Source organism: Aphelocoma coerulescens, chromosome 1, assembly GCF_041296385.1.
Source record: "Aphelocoma coerulescens isolate FSJ_1873_10779 chromosome 1, UR_Acoe_1.0, whole genome shotgun sequence".
Classification (NCBI taxonomy): Eukaryota; Metazoa; Chordata; class Aves; order Passeriformes; family Corvidae; genus Aphelocoma; species Aphelocoma coerulescens.
Window position 1 is genome coordinate 1,124,407 of NC_091013.1, and position 17,965 is coordinate 1,142,371.

General features: G+C 49.0%; 1 protein-coding gene across 5 annotated transcripts in view; it reads left to right on the forward strand.

The window, feature by feature from the left end:
* The first annotated feature begins 108 nt into the window (after positions 1-108).
* The window catches only part of ITSN1 (intersectin 1), a 104,121-nt gene continuing 86,264 nt past the window's right edge, over positions 109-17,965 (forward strand). For all 5 annotated transcript variants that reach the window (XM_069006243.1, XM_069006698.1, XM_069006422.1 and 2 more), the window contains exon 1: positions 109-248. The gene's annotated coding sequence lies outside the window, so the exon portion shown is untranslated. The remainder of the gene's footprint in view (positions 249-17,965) is intronic.

Here is a 17,965-nt window from a genome sequence, read left to right on the forward strand (position 1 = left end):
GGCCGGAGGGGGCGGGGCTCTTCCGTTTTTCCGGTCTCTGATTGGTGGAGCGCCCTGCCCGTCAGGCGGGGGCCTTGGCCGCGCGTCAGTACGGCGGCCGCGAGGGGCTCCTCCCCCTCCCCTCAGACGGGGCGAGGGCGGCGATGGCGCGTCCGGCGGAGGCGGCTGCGGGTGCCGCTCCGGCCCCTCCGGCCCCTCGGTGCCCTGGCCGCGGCCGGGGCTGTGAGTAGGGCCCGCACAGACATGAGGTACGGCCCGGCGGGACGGGGGCAGCGGGGGGCGCGGGCTGCGAGCGGCGGCGGTTCAGCCCAGGCCGGCGGGGGGGCAGCGCCGCCTCAGCCCCTCACGGTGCCCGGGTGTGTCGCGGTGCCAGGGCCCAGTTTCTGCTCCTCGCCTCCTTCGGTAGCCGGGGCGGGCGGTGAGTGATGCTGCGCCCCTTGCTGTGGCCGGCTGCCTCCTCCTGTTACCATAACGTGTGGCGGTACCGCCGCAGGGTTTCTTCAGCGCCTTAAGTCACCTTGGTCCCGCTGCCTCCGGCCGCTGCTCCCTGCACCCGCTGCGCCCTGAGCGAGGGGAAGGAGCAGGGCTATCCACTGGGAATGCCATCCCTAAGGAGTGCCCTCCGTTGGGAGTGCCATTCCCTGGGAACGCCATCCCTTGGGAGTGCCGTCCCTTGCGGCTTGGAAAAGGGCACCAGTGGAACGAGGGAATGTTGTCGGGGCGTCGGGAAAAGGAAGCCTGTCCATGTTGTGTTGTGTCCCTGTGTGTGCCTCTGCCTCGGATGGGCAGACAAGTTTGTGGATGATATTCCCTGTGGATAGCTTTTGTTCTGATTCAGCTGCTGCTTTATTTGGGGTGAAGTATGGGGTTTGCTTGCAGAAAACAGTATTTTCTGTGAATTCTGTCTTTCTCTGCCCCATGAAGGGAAAACACTACCGTGGCTCATCAGAGAGTATCGTTTAGTAAATAATTCCTTTTAGTAAACCAACTAGCATTTCAGGTGGGATAGTGTGGTCCTTCTTAAAACAGGAAACACTCTGTCCTCCTCTACCTCTTCCCACTGTCCAATTCCAAAGTGCTTTTTGTTTACAGCTTATATGGCAATAGCTGTCGATATTAACTAAATATATATTGGAGTCAAGCTCCAAATGGATGCATTTTCTTTAATCAAAAATCCAAACTGTATTTTGGGTGTTGATGACTCTGGAGACTGTTATTCCACACGGTCTTTCCTCCTTTCTTTTACCTTTTGTTGTAGTCACCTGTGACTTCCCTTGCTGAATACGACCTGGTGATGTTCTCACACAGGAAGCTTCCTTAGAACCCGAGGAGCGGCTGGAGCTGGGCCAGGGCAGGCTCAGGCTGCAGAGCAGGGAAAGGTTCTTCCCCCAGAGGCTGCTGGGCACTGCCCAGGCTCCCCAGGGAATGGGCACGGCCCCGAGGCTGCCAGAGCTCCAGGAGCGTTTGGACAGCGCTGCCAGGGATGCCCAGGCTGGGATTGCTGGGGGGTCTGGGCAGGGCCAGGGCTGGGACTGGGTGATCCCTGTGGGTCCCTTCCAGCCCAGGATATTGTGTGATAGTTTATAGCAGTGAATTTATACCAAATTCTCCTTTCTCTTTTGAAATTCCCCTCCTGCACCCCCCCGAGCCCTGCCTGAGAGTCCGAAGTGTGGGAGGAGGACTCTTGCATGTCTCTGCACCCCCATTCCCAGCTGCAGGAGGGGGGTACCTGCCTGTGGATGCTGAGCAGGTGTCCTGACTGCATCCCAACTACAGGTAGAGAAAACAGCTGCATTTTCTGTTCCCTCAGAGCTCAGGCTGTGCAGCTATGGCTGTAAATCCCAGCAGGCTGAGCCCGTCCAGCCTGCGTGATAAGCCCTGGTGTGCCCTCCCTGATTTTGGCAGCCTGACAGGGGTCACGCTTTGTGCAGACGAACGGTTTCCGAACAGTTTCTCCAGTGTCTGAGGCTCAGACTTCCCCGGAGCTGAGTGGGCTGCTCCCTGCACTGGCTGCCTCACAAACCACACTCCATTCTTTCAGTTCCTGTGTTCCCTCTGTAATATCCCACTGTCTTTCATTCCACACAAAATCCTTTGCAGAGTAGCTGTGTTGATAATTTTCCTTTATGTCCCAATTCTTAGATGAAGTAAGAATTGGGGTCTCAAAGCCGTGACCTGCAGAGCCTGTTCTGTCTCTTGCTGCTGTTTGGTGCCCTTTCCTTAATGCCTCTAATAATGCCATTAGGGTAGATTTGGATTCAGGAAAGTATGCGAATCTAGCAATGGAATAATTCTAAATGATGACGTTGAATAGCCTTTTCTGGTCTGTCTTTGTACTCTAATCAGGGATTGTAATTTTAGCTTTTAGTAGGATGACAACAGGGAAAAGAGGAATAGAAGAATAAAGAAAAAAAAAGTTAAGGAAAATACAAGCAATGGGTTGAGGAATGGGGAGATCAGTGGGGTGGAAGTTTTCTGCAAGAAATCCTTCCCTGGGAGGGTGGGCAGGCCCTGGCACAGGGTGCCCAGAGCAGCTGGGGCTGCCCCTGGATCCCTGGCAGTGCCCAAGGCCAGGCTGGACATTGGGGCTTGGAGCAGCCTGGCACAGTGGGAGGTGTCCCTGCCCATGGCAGGGGTGGCTTTAGGGTCCCTTCCAGCGCAGCACAGCCTGTGATTCTGAGATCAGGAGTTACCAACCACAGGCACTTCCCCGCGCTGTGCAGGAACAGAGCAGAACGAGCCAGCAGCAGATTGCCTTGAGGGGTGCGTTTCTGCCGAGGGCGGCTCAGAGTTGACCTGCCTGGAACCACAGAGCTGTGAGGGGTTTTGGTTTCTTTTACCATGAAACAACCCAAGGGCTGCCTCAGCTGCTGTTGTGTGCTGGGAGCTTCGAGTGCTCATTGCTGTTGTGTTGGACACAGCTGCTGAACTTGGGATGCCCCCTCCACAGCAACTTGGTTTTGTTTTTACTTGCCAAGCATGAAATTGGGGTGGGGGGGGTGGTGGACAATCAGAAGCGGGGTCCAGGCTGAGATCTGGTGATAAATGACTTGTGCACAGAAAACCTCACTGTGAAGTGCTAAAACCTCTGTGGGATTTGTGGCACAAATCTATTACCCGCTGTTAAAAGTGCACTTTGTATAATTTAAAAAGAATATACTGAATTCCACTGATTATTTTTGGCTGGCATTGTCACTATAGGCATGTGTTGGCATTTTAATTGCAGATGGTGGGACTCATAACAGTATTTGCCAGTCTCTCATACAACAAACATAAGCTGTGAGGTTTTGGAGGGCACGTGGAGGTGTCTGATGGATCCACCTGTCTGGAATGAGTCTCTCTCTTGTGCTCTGTGTGTGGCAGGGCTGGAGTTGGTCAGGTTCCTGACAGAGAAATTCCAGCTATAGCTGCAGGAAAGCACTAATTACTGATAGTAATTAGAAACTAATCTCTCCTGTGCAAACAGGGCATTGTCTGTCCCCTCCTGAGGATCAGCTTCTTGACCAGAATAGAAAATTTCTATTTAATAGAAATTAAATAATTTTGAGTAGGAAGGAGTGAAGAGAGGTATCCTTGGGCATTCCCAGGAAGAAAGGGTATTCTAGTTTTGATGCAAAAGGTGCATTTTTACAGTATTCCCTTCACTGCAATCAGTCAAAACACAGAAAACTTAACTGACATAATAAATCCTTGGTTTGGTTTTCTCTTATCAAACTTACATGTGTTGGATATTATATTTTACTTTTTTGTGTTGTTTTTAAGGTAATTGAATTAATTAGTGTTAGTGTCCAAGTGGACATCATTTCTCTGTGCTTTTTCACAAGTTGTGTGGTAAAATATGTGTCTGGGATTCTGAAATAATCATGAGCGTCTGAAACCTCAGTCTCTGCTGTGTGTTTCTCTTCCACAGCAGTTTCCAATCTCCTTTCCTTTCATTGTCCCTCATGGCTGTGTGCGCCCACAGTTGTGAGAGCTGACCTCTCAATCCTGTGAATTTAAGAGTAAGGTTTTGTGGGATGGCAATCCTGGAAAATCAAGGGCTATTCCATATTACAGGTAAATATACTGCTACTAGTAATGTAGATTAGCAAACCCTAATGACACTATTAAAATTATTTCACTGCAGACTCATTGTCCTAAAAGTTCAGTTTTTCCTTTGTGTTTTGATCCTTCAAATTTCCATGGAGATTTTCTCCCTCAATATCTTTGAAGGATCTAGCCCTGGGCATGACTAATTGGCTGTAAATGACTGGGCAAGGGTTTAGCTTTGCATCATCTCAAGGTACAGTTTTACTTGCTTCATAGAAATGCACAGTTTGTAGGAGTAGTTATTAATACACTTTGAAAATACACAGAACACCTGGATTTAAAACCTGTGGTTCCTGAAGGAGGGTTCCCATGGAGCCACCTGGAATGGTTGGCACCTCTCTGGAGGACTCAGAATGAACCTCCTCTGGAGCACGTGGATTTCTGTACTTCCATACAGAACTGTAAATATTTACAGCATTTAAATATTCCTGTAAAATAATCCAATCTACCAGAGGGCAGGGCTGGATGGGAGATTGGGCAGGAATTGTTCCCTGGCAGGGTGGGCAGGCCCTGGCACAGGGTGCCCAGAGCAGCTGGGGCTGCCCCTGGATCCCTGGCAGTGCCCAAGGCCAGGCTGGACATTGGGGCTTGGAGCAGCCTGGGACAGTGGGAGGTGTCCCTGCCATGGCAGGGGTGGGAATGGGTGGGCTTTGAGGTCCCTCCATCCCAACCCATCCTGTGTTAGAATCACACGTGCTGTGAGTGTGTAGTCCAGGTTTCCCAGCCTACCTCTGGGATCCTGCAGGGCTGCTGACATCCAGAGGGTGCCCGTGGCAGAGCTGCTTTGGGGAAACAAGAACTTTTAGCCTTTTCTCGCAGTACCTTTAAGTCTCTGTTTTGAGTCCTTAGAACCAATATATGAGAGAAATGTTAAACTGGTGTCTGGTTGTATTTGTGCAAAAGAGCACCCACCATCTTGGGGGGAAGGAGAAGAGGCATCTCCTGTTTTCTGCCTGATGCTCATCCTGCCAAGCACACGTGGACTTTTTGTTCCTTGCCCTCCCAGCTGAATTGTGAAGGAGAGATCCAACCTTGGCTGCTGGGCAGGGAATTCAGCTGTGTCTGTACAGCCTGAACAGCCTCAGCTGCCCAGCTAGCTGAGGCTGGATAAAGGCAGCTGCACATTCAGCTTTCAGAGGTCAAGGTGAGTTTGGGAGGGCTCTTTTGATGGCAATCTTTATACTGTGGTACAATTTAACACCTATGATTGTGTGCTGGAAACTTACTGCTTGTATCTTAAGTGTTCACAAGACTGATCTGAAAGCTGAAGATAGACTCGAGCTAATTTTGTGTTAATCACAAACTAAACACAGAACTCTGTTAATCATCATGTCTTTATGGTGATAAAGTCTCTTATTCTAACTGTAAAAATACATTTTTTTCATTTTTATTACAATTTCAAATTCCCAGGCACCAGGTTATGGGCTGGTCTGTGAACTGCAAGGTGCAATATTTAATGATTTTTAAGTAAGTTTTGCACCTGGCTTTCAGGTGTGGACAGATTCTGTAGGGATTCCTGTGGTTTTGGTGAGGAGGTGCACCCAGGAGCTCAGTTACCCAGTGCAAGTTCTAATAACTTCATAAATCTTCAGGGTATTTTGGGGAAGTACAGTTAATTCTTACAGACAATCATAAAAGCTGACAACTTGAGAGCTGTGTTTTGTAACGAAATGCCACTAATCTGGTCATGTACTAAATAGGATGATGTAATCATTGAATTTCTTGAGCAAAAATCCTGACATTTTCCTTTGAGTCACATGTGAGCCCCAGCTGGATGAACTCAGTTCTCTGGAGCTCGCAGACAGACAGACAGACAGGCTCCTGTGATACTCGGGGCTGGGGTTGCTGGTTGTCTGTCTTGCATGGACATTTGGTGTGATTTGGTTTTTTAGAGGCAGTTCTCTGCCCTGCACCTTTGGTGCAGCTGCTGCCTGTGCCTGTGGTTGCTTTCCCAGCTCCCTGCCTGCAGCCATGCCCATTCTTACCTGTTCTTTTTTTTCCTCCCTTTTGTCCTGCATCTTTATGTCTTCATTTTAATGGTCTATTGAGTTTCAGCATTAGCTGAAGGCTGGCAGGTGTTCTCTCCCTTACCCTTTGTATTTTGATGTTCATAGGTTTTGTTCTGTTGATGATTGTAAGGGCCAATCCCAACCAGGAAAAACTTTGTAACTGGAACTGGGTTGTAGAGAGAGATCTGAAACACTTTAAAAATTTTCTTCCTTGTTAACACCTCTATTCTTCAGTGTGGGCTTGGATTTCAAACAACAGAATAAATGTCAAAGAGAAGAGGGCAGATGTTTTTGTTAGAATAAAGTAGTGTGGCATGAAGTTACTGTAGGTGTTCGGGGTAGTATTAAATTTAAAAGCAGACATGTAACAAGGTTTTCCCCTATCCTTTTCCAACTGCTCCTTATAGTTGTGTTTTATATATATATCTGTATTTTTTTAATTCTGGTTTGTAAAATTTATTTTCAGAGGAGGAGTTCAAAGCATAAAAGTGTCAAAATATGTTTTCACATAAGGTCATCTATCTTAAATTCATGGCAGGACATTGTGGATTTTTGAAGTGTTTAAGGACAAAGTTGGGAATCAGCCATTACCCAACTTGGAAACTTCTGCATGTTCTGCTGTTCTGCTCTTACTCTGTTCTTCAAACCACATGAATATAATGTGCTCATTAAAGAACAAACAACTACCTGCTATTTAACATAATGCAGGAATTTTAAGAAATATGACTGAAATCTAGTTTTTGTGGATATTTTCTGCTGAGAAATGAGATTGCTTCAAGGAAATGTCAAATAATGATGACATGACCAAAGGAAGAAGGCAAATGCAATTAATTTTTTGAGTGGTGTAGCACTTGATGCTGTGCTGGTATTACTGATCATCTCCAGCTGGCTGTGCCCAGGAATCTCTGGCTTCACTGGGGTCAGTGACTCTGTCTCAGGGTTGGAAATTCCTGTGGGCCAAGGCTTCTTCAGATGGCTCTGGTGGGACAAAAGGGGGATCTTGGGCTTGTGAAGAGGAGATCTTTAACTGATCCTCCCATTTGGTGCTTCCTGGTCTCTGACCCCAACCTGCTGACAGGAAGCTGAGGTGTTATCCATGCTCAGAATGTGCCTCCTTATCACAGCTGTTATCAGAGTAATCTGAATGGAGCTGAAGCTTGTGCAGCATTTTCACTTTACCAGCTCCATGCTTTTTTTAGGTTGTTTAGTCATCCTTTTTTGCAGAGTCTGAAGTTATGGATGGCCAGTAAATCCCAGAGCTCTGTGCGGTGACTGGAAAGCTCTTGTGACACAGGAATAGGAAGTTCTCCAGCTGCAGTCTGGCAGGATTGCCTGGCATGGATTGTTTGGTGCTGCTCTTTCAACTCCTCATCTAAATCTGAAGGCATTGCTTCAAACTCGTGCTGTCTGCAGATGATGCAAGCAGAACAATTTTGCTTTGTGAGGAGGGAAGAAACTGCATCCTTTAGAGTCAAGTGCTTTCAATGTTACTCTGAGCTGCTGACAAACGCTATTGTATGGCTTAAAAAATCACTTTGTCTGTTTTAACTACTGGGGATATTTAACCCAAAGAGTTTAATCTGCTATTTTAGAACTTAAAACCAAACTCCCAAGTACCTCTCCTCTGTCCCCCCCAGCTCTACATGAACATGTGGTGCCCATTCCTGGTCTTCCCTCTGGTGAGCAGGGACAGCACCCAGGGAGCATCTGGAGCTGGGCCAGGAGGGATTTAGGTTGGATACTGGGAAAGGTTCTTCCCCCAGAGGCTGCTGGGCACTGCCCAGGCTCCCCAGGGAATGGGCACAGCCCCGAGGCTGCCAGAGCTCCAGGAGCGTTTGGACAGCGCTGCCAGGGATGCCCAGGCTGGGATTGTTGGGGGGTCTGGGCAGGGCCTGGGGTTGCACTGGATGATCCTGGGGGTCCCTTCCCACTCAGGATATTCTGTGATTCTATGATTTTAGAAAATCTGACAAAGCTTTCTGTTAATCTCACTTGTAATTTGAATAGAGTCTTTGTACAGCAAAATGTAATGTGGGATCTCTGAGCCTTTAGACACCACCATTTCACAGAATCCCAGAATCCCTGAGGCTGGAAAAGCCCTCCCAGCCCAGCCAGGCCCAGCTGTGCCCGATGCCCACCTTGTCCCCAGCCCAGAGCCCTGAGTGCCACCTCCAGCCCTTCCTGGGACACCTCCAGGGATGGGCATTCCATCTCCCTGGGCAGCTCTTTCCAAAGCTGATGTGTTTGTGCTGTGCTCCTTGGTCAAACTGCAGCCAAACCCTTGAGGTTTCAATGGGAGAATTCAGAATTTCTCAGGTGAACTGGTGGGATCTGAGCTGGTTTCACTCTGCTCCCGCTTGCTCTCATGGCAGACTTTGGAGCACTTGCTGAGAGAGGAGGAGAACTGCAGGACTGAAAAGAGTGGGGATATGCAGGATTGCTTTTTCCTTGTTGGGATCCCCACTTGCTTGGAGGCAGGGATAGAGAACCGGAGCTCTGACCTTTCGGCGTCTTGGCTCATGTTGGTGGTTGGCTCGCAGAGCTGAGCGTGTTCCAGGGATGACATGTTAGCTGGAATCTCAGCGGCCTCACAGGCTGCACTCTGTTCAGCTGCAGTTGTTGCTGGGTGGACTCTGCTGATGGCTGAATAATAAACCTTGTGCCCGTTGTGTGTTGGGGGGCTTTAAGGACTTTTGTAAGAGGCAGGGAGGATCTTTTGATGGGTGATAAAGTTGCTGCGATCAGGAATCCCATGAAGCTTCAGAAATAATGTTGTATTTTTTCCTGCTCTCTTTGCTTTAACCAGGAAAATGTTACTCTGTAGCTCCGAGGAAATCAGGCTATCCTGCTGGAGTTGCTCAATTCCTGGAGTTTCTAGAATCTGTTAGAGTAATGCCAAGTTCCGGCTTCCCCTGGATTACCTTGATGCAATCCTGGATTAAACCACCTGGGGTTTTTTTTAGGGAAAGCAAAGCACAGTCTAGCTGGGGCAGGGCAACAACTACATGTGTGCAGGGAATATAATCACGCTGAATCTCTTCAATTGTTATGTTAAAATGAGATATTCTGCTTGGGAAGTTCAAACCAGTAACAGTTTAGTCCTTGTGTTTAAAACACCCCCTTCAAAATCCTGCCAGCATTATGAATGAAAAATGCTGACTCAGTCCAGCTTTGTGCACTGAAATGCGACCCAGGAAACTTGAGCACTGAAATTCTGGTGACACTTCATTTCCTTTTGTGAGGAGGTTTATTGTGCTTTACTATCCTTCCCCAGCTTCTGAAGGGAGGGGGAAAAAAAGGGAAAGGGGAGAAATAAGTAAATCCTTATTAAACAAAAGTTCCTTGAATCGTCCACAGACCCATGTGTGCAGTTCCTCTCCATCTGAGGTACCTTTTAGCTGGAGAGGTTTGGAAAGGCAGTAAATATTAGGACTATGAAGGGGTAGAAGGCTGCAGGTGGCCTGGATATGCCAAGATGCAGCTTTCCAGGCTGGCTTTGCTCTGATGAATGTGTTTAATGTGGCAGCAGCAGTATCTAGTTCTGTACCAGCCATGGACAAGGGGCTGCCTTGGCTTTTCTGGAAATCCCTGAATGGGTTGGGTTGGAAGGGACCTCAAAGCCCATCCAGTGCCACCCCTGCCATGGCAGGGACACCTCCCACTGTGCCAGGCTGCTCCAAGCCCCAGTGTCCAGCCTGGCCTTGGGCACTGCCAGGGATCCAGGGGCAGCCCCAGCTGCTCTGGGCACCCTAATCCAGTTCTCCAGTACTTTTGTGAAGTAGCTGGGATCCCCACAAGGAGCCAGGCTCTGCAGCTGGGGAGGAGAGCTGGGAAAACACCAGGTGAGCAGAATTAACCAAAAGTGGGAAATGGAATCAGTCTCAACTGAGGTACTTTTCAGTCCCTGGAGGGGCATGGAGTGACAGGACGAAGGGGAATTGCTTTAAGATGAGGGAGGGCAGGGCTGGATGGGAGATTGGGCAGGAATTGTTCCCTGGGAGGGTGGGCAGGCCCTGGCACAGGGTGCCCAGAGCAGCTGGGGCTGCCCCTGGATCCCTGGCAGTGCCCAAGGCCAGGCTGGACATTGGGGCTTGGAGCAGCCTGGGAAAGGGGATGAGCTTTAAGGTCCCTTTCAGCCCAAACCATTCTGTGATTTCAAGCATTTACCCATTGAATTCTGTTATTATCCCTGTACAATATTATGAAACCAGGTGAATACATTCTACCAATAATTTCATCTTGCACTAGCTTGGCTTTGTCTCTCATTAAAGATTAAAAACATTATTCTGTGAAGATTTAAATAGAAACAAAGCCTTGTTGTGATAGAAGGAAGCAGAGCTGTTACATAGTTAGGTGGTTTTCACCTTTCTTTTGATTTGTAGACTTCTAAAATAAGCATTCTGAGGATGTGCACTTGGGCTAATGTACATGAACCTAATACTAGGCTTGATTTTCCTTATTTTTACCTGTTTTGTGTTTGAGCTAAGAGAAAGCACACACATGAATTCTCATGGTGTCTCATTCTTGTTTTGCTGAGAAAAATGCTTCAACTGAGGCGCTTGTTGGCCTGCAGGAGGGAGGTGGGATCTTTTTATGGCTTTGCACATTAGGAAACATAGAGCAGGAATGGTTTCATCTAAACATGGGGACAACCAGATCACTGCATTGTTTTGAGAGCTTACAGGACCCAAATTACAGACAGAGAATCCCAGGATCCCTGAGGCTGGAAAAGCCCTCCCAGCCCACCTTGTCCCCATCCCAGAGCACTGAGTGCCACCTCAGCCCTTCCTGGGACACCTCCAGGGATGGGCACTCCAAACCTCCCTGGGCAGCCCCTGCCAAGGCCTGACCTCCCTTTCCATGGGGAAATTCCTGCTGCTGTCCACCCTGAGCCTGCCCTGGCCCAGCCTGAGGCCGTTCCCTCTCCTCCTGTCCCTGTTCCCTGGCAGCAGAGCCCGACCCCCCCGGCTGCCCCCTCCTGTCAGGGACTTGTGCAGAGCCACAAGGTCCCCCCGGAGCCTCCTTTGCTCCAGGCTGAGCCCCTTTCCCAGCTCCCTCAGCCGCTCCTGGGGCTCCAGCCCCTTCCCAGCTCCGCTCCCTGCCCTGGACATGCTCCAGCCCCTCCAGGTCTTTCTTGATGTGATTGGTGTGCAGGTGCCACTGTAGAGCTGATGTGTTGTGACTGCTTCACATCCCCAGAAGATCCCCAGATAAACTTGACCAAGGGACATGGAAATACTAGTGAAGTTGGCCTCTTGGTTGTGGGAGTGTAACCAATGTGGAAAAGTCTCATGGAAATGCTGCTCCAGAGGAGAGAGGCTGCTGGAGTGGTGTCCTGGCAGAGTAACAGAAGGTGCACACCTGGGTGTCTGTTTATCTGCTCCTGGTTATCAGATTTGTTTTAAACTGCCCGAGTTTTGTACAGAACTTGGATTTACACTGTGTTTTGGATCACAGCAGTAAACATAGTTTTCTCCTCCCACTAGGAATAGCTAAATTTGTTGCAAAAATATTTGGCATTTGTATCCAGTTTGTTCTGTTTGAAAAATATCTCCACAGCTGGTTGCTATAGAATCATTATATTCCTTCCAGGTTTAATGGTTAGTGTTGGATACAGTGGGGAAGTTATTGGCAAGGTAACTGAAAAAATGTGTGAAGTTCTTTGTCCCTGGGGACGGTGCTGGATCAGTGCCTCCTTGCAGGACTCCTTTATTCCTGGTATTCAATGGCTGGCGGGAGCAGTGCTGGTGGATCTCTGACCTCTGGCACTGTGGATCTGGTTACTCATATTTTTGGCCAGGCTGTTACATTTTAGTGTTATGGCTCATTTTTTTTCTCCCTTAGATCTCTGTGTATCTGTTCAGTCTGTCCAGTTTAGGGAGAAGCATTTAAAAAATGAGGTTTGCCTGAGTTTGTTATGGGTCTTAAACACTGAACTTTGCATTGAAACCAAATTAAATCTCTCCTGCAACTGTGAGATCCTGCTTGGAACATCTGTGATTCCCCCTCAGGCTTTTTGGGTTTTTTTTTTTCCTGTGTGTTTTTTTTTCTCCATAGTGCTTAATTCACACAGGATTTCTGTGTGTTACTGGGGCTTGGTACTCTGCAATTGCTGTTTTCCGAAGCAGATCAATTCTTCTGTCACACAGAGTATTTTCCAGGGTTCCATTGAATTCCCATATGCAGTCCCCTGGAATATCATATCTAAAGGTTTTGCCTATCTAATCAAAGCTTTTTAGTGTTTAGGGAAACCAGCCTGAAACACAGGGTGTGGGCAGGGTGCTTCATGCCCTTCATCCTGTATCCCTTCAGGATTTATTAGGAATGTTCTCTCCAGGGTTTGGGGGAAGCCGCATGTGGTGTTTGCTTGTTCAGGCAGGTGTGTTTGGATGTGTCTTAATATTCTGCATGTTTTATTTAGAAGTGAGCTAACAGCTTCCTGAACTGTCAGCAATGAAATGAATTTCAAAGAAAGACGCACAGAAGACACTCCAAATTTTGAAGTAGGTGAGCAAAAGACAGAACTTAGTCCTCTGTGTAGTCTGATTTGGGCTACTGGCACAGGGTGCCCAGAGCAGCTGGGGCTGCCCCTGGATCCCTGGCAGTGCCCAAGGCCAGGTTGGACATTGGGGCTTGGAGCAACCTGGGACAGTGGGAGGTGTCCCTGCCCATGGCAGGGGTGGAATTAGATGAGCTTTAGGGTCCCTCCCAACCCAAAATTTCCATGATTCCATGATTTCTGGCTTCAGCTCTGCCATGCCAATCTGTGTTTCAGGAAGTTTTGCCTCCCTTTCCCATGGTTGTTAGGCAGTAGGTGTCTTCCCAGTGTTCCCTGACAGGTTTTAGTGCACATTGTCCTGAGGTGTTGTATTTCCTCCTCAGCCTGCAGGATTTGCTCTGTTGCCCAGGTTCTTTGCCTCATTCCATCCTGATTCTCCCAGTTGGTACCTCCAGTTCCTGGAGGATTTTAACACAGTGCTTTGACACCATACTGGCTGCTGGCAACCAGGATTTGGGAGGCCCCTGCAAGCCCTTGTTTGGGGCTCTTAAACAGGAACCTTTCATAAGGCTGAGGGAATGATCTCAGGGTTGGAAGATGCAGATTTTTCTGCTGGGCCCAATTCAAAAATCTTTATCCTTTGTTCATGTCCTGAAGGAACGGGAGGTGCTGCTTGGGTTCTTTTTTTCCCTTTCTCCCTACTCCTTGAGCATTCCAATTTCCAGCTGTCCAAGCAATGATTAAAAGAGCCATAGACAAACATATACCCCAGATACTTGTGTTATTCCTTCATTTGTCCTCACTTCAATACCAAGAGTTGAAATAATCAGTAAGATTCTTCAGCAGGGTTTGAAGCCATGAGCTGTTGCCATATAGAGCTCCTGTAGCTTGAAAGTTGTCATGGACAATGTTTGCTGGAGAACTACAAATAAAAAGTAAAAAGAATAGAAGTGTGTGAGTAAATGGCCTCTTCAATGTAGAGTGTGAGGGCATCTCTTGCTGAGGGCCTTAATTGAAGATTATTTGCTGCTGCTGTTTTCTTTAACATATGAAGTGGCATTTTTTTATACTGGATTTTTTTTTCTTGTGTAATTTGGGGTTTCCTTCTTGAAAGTTGCACCAGCCCAGCTGAACATTTGGAGGAGTGATCTGAGTGCTTGGGTTCTCAAACTGTCAGCACCAGCATTTAAGTAGATGAGAACTGAGGCATGTTCAGGTAGTTTTATCTCTACAGGTCCTTAATTATTCATTTCTGTGAGAAAGCAAAGTGGATTTGATGTAATAACTGCTCCACAGGGCCTGGTCCAGCTGGTCACAGCTTGGGAACTGAACACGTCACCTGGAAAATGCTGTGAGTCATCCGTGGCATGTTCAGTACCTCCATTGGTTTTGGATCAGGAAAGTAAAACCCCCGGGATGAGCAACCCAGGCTGGGATGAGCAGAAGGAGCAGCCCTGGGAGAAGGATTGGGGTGCTGTGGGTGAGCGCTGGACCTGCCCCAGCCCAGAGCCCCCCATGCCCTGGGCTGAGCCCCGGCGTGGGCAGCAGGGAAGGGATTGGGATGGTGCCCCTGTGCCCTGCTCAGGTGAGAGCCCACCTGCAGAGCTGCCCCAGCCCTGGGCCCAGCACAGGGAGGACGTGGAGCTGCTGGAGAGAGGCCAGAGGAGGCTCCAGGATGAGCAGAGGGATGGAGCAGCTCTGCTGGGAGGAAAGGCTGCCAGAGCTGGGATTGTTCAGCCTGGAGAGGAGAAGCTTTGGGGTGAGCTCAGGGTGGCCTTGCAGGGCCTGAAGGAGCCAAGAGGAAGCATGGATAGAGACAATTGCCAAGGGCTGGAGTGCCAGGACAAGGGGGAATGGCCTCAAAATGAAAAATTATGGGGTTTGATCAGATATTAGGAAAAAATTCTTCCCTGGCACAGGGTGCCCAGAGCAGCTGTGGCTGCCCCTGGATCCTTGTAAGTGTCCAAGGCCAGGTTGGATGGGTTAGGGTTAGTGGGATAGTGGAAGGTGTCCCTGCCCATGGCACTGGATGAGCATTAAGGTCCTTTCCAAACCATTCTCTGGTTCTATGTATTCATTTTCCTGGTGTCAGTGGTGGTTGAGTGTTATTATCCTTTTCTTTCCCCAAAGGGGGGCAAGTTAATTTTGAGGCAAAAGTTCAGATTCCTTTCTCTGCAAGTAGCCAACTCTCCACCCCAGTGAGTTCATTCTGGGTTTTCTCTTCGCTTCAAGCACCAGTAAATGCCTGTGGTATTTTTCAGGAGAATTGAAAACTTCACTGCTGAGTTTGAAAAAGGCTTTTTTGACTGATGAAGGTTTGATTGTAAATGCTTCAGTATAGGGTAGTTTTGAATAGCTGAAATATTGACAACTTAATTTTTCCTGTAAAATACCTTTAGGCTACACTTCTGCAGCCAAATGACAGCCATAAACCCTTGCTTGCTGTTTCAGAAGGTAATGATTGATGAAGTTGTGGATTCATCACTAGAATGCCAGTTTTCATTTTGAGGTCTCCCTCAGAAGGCAAATAACCAGAAATATATTTTTAGCAGGCAGAGTTTATTTTGGAGATGCTGGCAGTTGCCAGCTCGCAGAGAATGCTGTGCTGGAGCCAGGAGCGGGAGCTGCGCGGTTCCTGCGGTGCCAGCTGGGAGAGCCTCTGCCCCTCTCGCTGCCTCCCCAGCTGTCCCCAGGCCCTGCTGGGGAGTTCATGCTGCAGCAAGTGGCCCTTGAGCCATCTCCTATTGGAGTCATAAGACTCCACTGCCAAGGTGAATTGCTCCTATTTTTAACAAGCCAGATGGAGAAATAAAGGAATCCTGATCCACAGTCAGGAGTGACAGCACCTTCAAAGTGACAGCAGCTTCTGAAATCACCTGGATGAATTTGGATGGTTGGGTTTAATCCACTGCTGCAAGTATGAGCTATAAATTGTGCAGCTTGTTCCTCCTGTGCTATAAATTGTACAAACCTTTCATATCTGTCATTGTCAGGCACTGATCTCTGCTCCCTGTGAGCAGGTTCAGGACCTGAGGGAACAGCTCGAGCTGTGTCAGGGAGGTCTGGGCTGGAGATGAGGAAAAGGTTCTCTCAAAGGTGCTGTCAAGGCAAGTCAGACCCTGAAGGAAACTTCTGTCTTCAGATCATAGTTCTGTGGTGGGTGTAGCACCATCTTCTGAGCAAGTTTAATCTCTGCCCAGAGGTGTGAACCTTGGAAAGCTCAGTCTTGGGGAGGTTTGACTGGAGTGCTGTAAGAGCTGTGGGAGTTGGAGGGAGGGAAGGGATGAGTTGTGTTTATACCATGGAGTTGCTGTATCCTGCCCTTCCTGCTCTTCCATCGTTCCTTGGCCCTCCTCTCCCTTACCTCTCTTTACTATGTTTCATCTCTTCACTTACCTTTTTTCTCTCCCTGCCTTTGCTGAGGAAACATCCTGGCTTGGATCAGCCCCAGTGTGTCCAGCAGGACCCGGCCAAGGATTGTGCCATGTGCTGGGCACGGAGAGGCCCCTCGAGGGCTGTGTCCAGTTGTGGGCTCTTGGGGTAAGAGAAACCCTGAGGGGCTGGAGCGTGTCCAGGGCAGGGAAGGGAGCTGGGAAGGGGCTGGAGCCCCAGGAGCGGCTGAGGGAGCTGGGAAAGGGGCTCAGGCTGGAGCAAAGGAGGCTCAGGGGGGACCTTGTGGCTCTGCACAAGTCCCTGACAGGAGGGGGCAGCCGGGGGGGTCGGGCTCTGCTGCCAGGGAACAGGGACAGGAGGAGAGGGAACGGCCTCAGGCTGGGCCAGGGGAGGCTCAGGGTGGACAGCAGCAGGAATTTCCCCATGGAAAGGGAGGTCAGGCCTTGGCAAGAGCTGCCCAGGGAGGTTTGGAGTGCCCATCCCTGGAGGTGTCCCAGGAAGGGCTGGAGGTGGCACTCAGTGCTCTGGGCTGGGGACAAGGTGGGCATCGGGCACAGCTGGGCCTGGCTGGGCTGGGAGGGCTTTTCCAGCCTCAGGGATCCTGGGATTCTCTGTTGCAGATGCAGAGTTCAGGGTGTCTCTGTAGTAACCAACCTGGTGCCAGCACACAGTGTCAGTGGGTGAGGATCAGGCTGTGACATCCCAGGAGAACCATTTGTGGGTGTACTTGGGCACTGATCATCAATCAGCATGTTAAAAACTTGCAAATGTGAGGGTTTTAAGGAGGAGGTTTGTTTTCATAGCTGCCTTGGCTTTCTTTCTGAATCAAACTTGAAAGGTTTTTTATTAAGGTCATTATGCTGGGAAATCAGCATCATGTTACAATTTTGCAGTTGGATTTTTTTCCCAGTCCAAGGCTGCCCCACAACCTTGTAGCAAATTTTCCTGATTACAGGGAACTGCAAGCCAGTCAACTTTTGAAGTACCCACAGGGGAGAAATTTGTGAGCTACAGTAAACAAACCTCCCCATACCACAGATTTGTGACTTACAGTAAATAAACCATTAGCACTAACAGCAGCCTTAATGTTCTTACCCTCTTGCAGGAAAGGAATTTTTATCCTCGAAAGATGCATTAAAGCATTTCAGGACAGGAAAATTACTCTGCAGTGTTATTAACTGTCTAGAGTTCCTGGGTCATTTAGAGAAGGACCATAACAAAGTTTTCCAGATCCAGCATGAAAAAGGCCCATGCACATGGTGCCTCTCTGCTGCATCCTTCAGAGCAGCTCCAAGTATTTATATGCTGAGGATGAGCATCTCTTCGCTAGCTGTTTGATACAGGGATCTTAAATGAGACCCTCTCTTCCATATCCAGATTTTTCCTTGGAGTTGTTGGCTTTGTGTGCATGTCCTTGCTCTCTCTTGCACAGCCTGAAATGATTCTCAGCCCTTGGCAGAAATGCAGAGTAGCTGGAACTTGAGGACACTTGGAGCAATCCTGTTGCTCCTCAGCAGTTCAGTGGTGCTGCTGTGGGGCAGAGCTAAAGCTGAAATCTGGCTGTACTCCCAATAAACTCTTGCCTTGACCTGTGGCTTTGTGTAGAGACCAACCTGAACCTCGCTCTCTCTGTTTGCTTTGAGGAAGTCTTGTTCCAATAAATCCTCGCACCTCAAGTGCAGTGAAATACATGGAAAGTCTTCCCTTGTTTTGTGTCTGTTTTGCTCATTTGTTTGCTCTGTCTGAACTTGTCATTTCCACTGGTAATGCATCCAGCAGGATTATTCCTGGCCTTGATTTTAAGATTTGAAGAGAGAAGGATTGGATGGGATACTGGAGAGAAATCCTTCCCTGGGGAGGCCCTGGCACAGGGTGCCCAGAGCAGCTGGGGCTGCCCCTGGATCCCTGGCAGTGCCCAAGGCCAGGCTGGACATTGGGGCTTGGAGCAGCCTGGGACAGTGGGAGGTGTCCCTGC